Source organism: Neofelis nebulosa, chromosome 8 (assembly GCF_028018385.1).
Source record: "Neofelis nebulosa isolate mNeoNeb1 chromosome 8, mNeoNeb1.pri, whole genome shotgun sequence".
NCBI lineage: Eukaryota > Metazoa > Chordata > Mammalia > Carnivora > Felidae > Neofelis > Neofelis nebulosa.
Genome location: NC_080789.1, coordinates 76,343,098 through 76,348,421, shown reverse-complemented (window position 1 = coordinate 76,348,421; position 5,324 = coordinate 76,343,098). Strand labels below are relative to the sequence as shown.

The following is a 5,324-nucleotide window of genomic DNA, read 5'->3' as shown; positions in this document are numbered from 1 at the left end:
TGTTAAGTAAATAGGGGCACCGGGGTGGCTCAGTCAGTTCAGCATCTAACTCTTGATTCTGGCTCAGGTCATGATCTCATGGTTCGTGAGATGGAGCCCCACGTCTGGCTCTGCTGACAGTGCACAGCCTGCTTAGAATTCTCTCTTCCCTTCTTGCTCTGCTCCTCCCCCTCTTGCACTCTCTTGATCTCTCTCTCAAAAATAAATAGACATTAAAAAAGAGATTAAGTAAATAGATGGTGAATGGTGGGAACATTCTTACTGTTGGTATGGAGGGTTTAAATAAGCAAATAATGGAGGTTAGAAAGATCCATGTCATAATAAATCAGAGGTATCACACTGGAGATAACAGCATTAACTCATGTTTAGTTTAATATAAGCACAGATGGCTCCATATAGAGCATAACCTGTACACACAGATTTGTATATACACACATATAGTACTTTCTTGCTCTGTCAGCTAAGAAAACCTAGAAGCAATGAGACTCCAATAGCAGCAAGCAGTCCTTGGTTTCTAATAACATTTGCCAATGAAAAGAACCCAGCCTCCTTGGAGAAATGACTGATTTTATGACTGGAATAGGAAATATGCAAGAAGTTCCTGGTGTATCTTGTAGTGCGTAAAAATAAGACAATGTTAAAAAAAAATATTAAATGTAAAAAAAAACAAAAACCCCTCAATGATGGACATTGTGTCTCTGTGTCAAAGGGGGTTGCAGGAGCCAACTGAAAGAGCTTTCAATGGCTGAAGTTGAAACAATTTGAGTAACAAAGTAATATTAGATTATAACCCAAAGGGTAAAGTAAATGTCCATGAGTCTATACTGATAGTGACTGAAAATGACTGAATATATATAAATGGAGGCAAGTAGATGAATCTCCTATCTAGAGGAAGTCTAAATAACTTATGTAGAGACTCCACCCTCAAGGAAGTGAACTATAACTTACCACTCCTTGTTTGTTTTAAACTCCCTACTCTTTAAGTGTGGACTGAAAATAGTGGATCCCTTCTAAAGAGTACAGTACAGAAAGGGGGAAAAAGTAAATTTACCATGGAGAAAACTGACAAACACTAGCTCAACCATGTGATCGACATGAATGTCAACAGTGATTAGTCATGTTGATAATATGTACCCTTGCTATGCTGTGATGAAAATGACACTTACCTGTTTGGACTTTCTCCTCAAAATCCATAACCCCAATCTAATCATGAGAAAAATATCAGACACATCCCAATTGAGAGGCATTCTACAAAATATCTGACCAGCAGTCCTCTAAATTGTCAAGATCATCATAAACAATAAATATCTGCCAAATTGTTATAGCCAAGAAGAATCTAAGGAGACATGAAAATTAAATGTAATGTGGTAGCCTGGATGGGATCCTGGAAAAGAAAAAGGGTATTAAGTGAAAGCTAAACAAAATCTGAATAAAGTGTGGACTTAAGAATAAATGTATCAATGGGACACCTAGGTGGCTCAGTCAGCTAAGCGTCAAACTTTGGCTCAGGTCATGATCTCAAGGTTCGTGAGTTTGAGCCCTGAGTCAGGCTTTGTGCTGACAGCATGGAGCCTGGAACCTGCTTTGGGTTCTGTATCTCTCTGTCTCTCTGCCCCTCCCCGCTTGTGCTCTGTCTCTCTCTTAAAATAAATAATAAAACATTAAAAAAAGAATAAATGTATCAATATTGATTTATTAATTGTGACAAATTTACCATACTAATAGATAATAATAGGGAAACTGGGTATGTGTTTCAGAAGTTTCCTATACTATTTTCACAATTTTCTATAAATCCAAAGCTGTTTTAAAATTAAAAAAAAAGTTTACAGGGGCGCCTGGGTGGCTCAGTCTGTTAAGCGTCGGACTTCAGCTCAGGTCACGATCTCACGGTCCGTGAGTTCGAGCCCCGCGTCGGGCTCTGGGCTGATGGCTCAGAGCCCGGAGCCTGCTTCCGATCCTGTGTCTCCCTCTCTCTCTGCCCCTCCCCCGTTCATGCTCTGTCTCTCTCTGTCCCAAAAATAAATAAACGTTAAAAAAAAAATTCTTAAAAAGTTTACATAAATACCTGGCATGCCTCCAGGGGCCACATGGGAGGTAAAGGCAGAGTGCAGACAGAAAGACAGGACCTGGGGCACTGCCTTTAATAGGGTCTGTAGGTGGAATGCTTAATTCAAACCGAAAGAGTGGAGTATTAGTAAGCCAAAAGGGGAAGACACTGGGGAAACAGAAGAGACTATTGATCACAACGGCTGTTAGCTTATATTTATATTTGCTTGTGACTCTGTGCACTGCTATGGAGAGTTTAACAAAATTACTCCATAATATTTTTGTCTTAGCATCTGTTCCCTGTTGCCAAGATGCCTGGGGGGGGGGGGGGGCCTTGAACTGATACTACCACTCCCTCGAGCCCACTTCCTAGATAACAGCCCACAGAATCACAAGTCAACTGCTCTATCCTTGTGAGAAACATTCTCCTCTGCCCCCTCAGCCTTTCCTTGTGCACCCCTTAGACAAGACCCCCTTGGTGCTTACCAAAGTCTTGCTCTTTTGGTTTGAATTGACCAATCTGGGCTTAATCTGAAAACTTCAAAGCAGTCCACCCACTGATCCTAATAAAGGCAGTGGACCTGGTCCTGACTCTGTCTATCTGCACTCTGCCTTGACTTCCAGTTTGGCCACTGGTGGTGTACTGGGTACTTCCTTGAGGTCCTGTGAGTAATAATCTATAATTCCAGTACTTCCTTCAGGACCTATGAATAATAATCTATATTTCAATCCCTCATGTGGTCTGTTGTTGCACTGCAATGCTCAGAGGCTCTATTTAATGAATATTAATTTAACAAAGTCACAACAACTGCCATGTTGGGGCACACAGTTGCATGAGGGGGCTAATGTCAGCCTAAAGTCACTGAAGGCAGTTTGGCCAAATACAATGGATGATAAGGCAACAATGCTATGGAGTAGCTTAGCTGAACTCTCAACATATGTACCCAAAACACCCCACATGGCCATTAATGAGAATGTAATTAATGTGCTTGACTCTCCAAGTAATTTAGTGAAAGAATTAGCGAAAGACATGAACCAAACTAAACAGATTAAAAAGGGGCAATTGCAAATTCTAGCTCTGAAAAATAATTACGTATAAACAGGAAATACTAGTAGTGACAAAAATTATGACATAAAAGTATGGAAAAGATAGGGACTTAAGGAATGCGTGTATATTGTAAGGCAAAATTCCACAGACCATGTATCTGAGTTGAAGAATCAAGGACAAGCACTTACATTCATTTAGAGCCAGAAATAGGAAAGAGGTTGTGCAGTTAAGAGAGGTTGCTTCTGAGTATCAATGTTCAATGTTGAGACTGTTGTCAACTTTAGGAAGAATGAGACTCGCAGAAACTTTTGAATTTTGAAACTATATTTTTCTTTAAAATATATTAAGAATAAAAAATAAAAAGTAGTGTGTTTAATGGAAAAAAACATTAGGCCTAAATTTAGGAACCTTAAGCTCATGTGCTAAAAAGTGATAAACTTTGAGCACAGCACCATTTCAGGTCTTCATTTTTTCACTTGTAAACTGAAATATTGGACTAAATGATTCATGAGGATCTTCCACTCTAAGATTCTAAGGTAGTAAAAAAATATACACCAATTATTTTATAAAGGGAGTTGCCATGAAAAACCTTTTTGTTTTTTAAGGAAAAAGTAAAATTTGAATGACAGGCACACACACACACACACACACACACACAATTCCAGCATTAATTGTTTAAGTAACTACAGTTTACATCAGAGAGATGCCATATAGTTATTTAAAATTGCAAGGGATGGCGAATAACCATTTTAGGGATACAGTGTGAGCTAAGACACTATTCTGACACATTGTATATTACACGGGTGGGGAAGAGTATGTGATCGCATCAGCTTTACCAGAACAGATGATTAATGAAAGTTTGGAGAAATGGGTGGAAGTCATAACACAGACGGCTGTGCAGATCAGTTAAAGAGCTTTTATGACTTTATCTCATGGTCAAAGAATGATGTAGAAGAGGCAAAATATGAAAAAAGTTTTAGGACTATTAATGTGGTAGTTGTGTGGAGGAAGACAATGATACAAGTTAACAGATGACTTCAGATTCCCATGTATGTAGGTTGGAACCCTGGTTCTGTATGACCATCAGCAAGTCACTTAAACACCTTAAGCCCCCAGTTTCCTCATGGGATTATATTAAATTAAAGGGTATATTCATATAATACACTTGGCATAGTGCGTGGCTCAATAATCAAAAACTAAAAAAAAAAAATGCTTTGCAAACAAAAAGTGGGTACAAAGGGCAAAGTTTAGTGAGACCATTAAAATAGTTTAAGGAGATGTCAATGAAAGTAAGATTAAGGAATGAAAGAAGTAACAGGCCTTAATGACTAGCCAAAGGGGTGAAGAAGTATGAGGGGTCACCATTGACTCTGAAGCTTGGTGTCTGAGTGACTGTAAGACCCAGGGGTCAACCCGTCAGAAATATGAACTCCAATAAAGGGGAAGAACGGGCTCAGGAATAGAGGGAGTATGATGAGTTCTGTTCTGTCTTGGGTGTGAGGTGACAAAGAGATTTCTAGGTAACGTCTAACAGGCAACTAGAGATATAGATTTGTGATATCCTCCTCCAACTACTACCTGGACATATATATTAAGGTTCTGTTCCCATTCATGTTCTTGTATCTATAGTCTCCCTCTTAGTAATTTCAACCAATTCCACCCTTTCAACAATCACGCTGTTCCTGAAAATCTGAGGCCTACTGGAAATTTCTATTTCAATGTCTCATAAATACCTCAAACTCATTGTATCCCAAATCAAAAACTGTCTTTATCCCTAACCAGGCATTTATTCCTGACTTGTCTCATTCTGTTAATAGTACCTCAAGATCACCCAGAGTGGGCAACTTGGAGAAATCATTTATGTCTTCTCCTTTCCTGGTAAAGTCTTGTTAAATGAGTGCTGTATGAAAGGAGAGGTTAGTACTCTTGAAAAAGATGAGAAGAACCTAGTTACTAATGTAACACATTCATGGTTAAGGGATTGCTACGCACTTCATGGCCTCTCATTATGATGTTGCACAAATTGTCGGAGATACAAGTGGTATATCGAACTGCATTAACATTAACGTTTTTTTCTTCATTAAAACACAAAATTAAGAGAGTCAAAAGGCAATACAGTGAGTGGGAGAACTTATTTGCCACACATATCTGACAAAGGAATTCTATCAAGAGTACTTAAGAAACTCATCACTTCACAAAAGAGGACTTTGAAATGGCAAAAAAGAAAAGA

The 5,324-nt window shown here is 38.8% G+C and overlaps 1 non-coding gene across 1 annotated transcript; it reads left to right on the top strand.

The window, feature by feature from the left end:
* The first annotated feature begins 4,991 nt into the window (after nucleotides 1-4,991).
* Nucleotides 4,992-5,112, top strand: LOC131484206 (U6atac minor spliceosomal RNA). The gene has a single exon (XR_009248106.1). It is a non-coding gene; the product is annotated as a U6atac minor spliceosomal RNA (small nuclear RNA).
* Nucleotides 5,113-5,324: the final 212 nt, after the last annotated feature.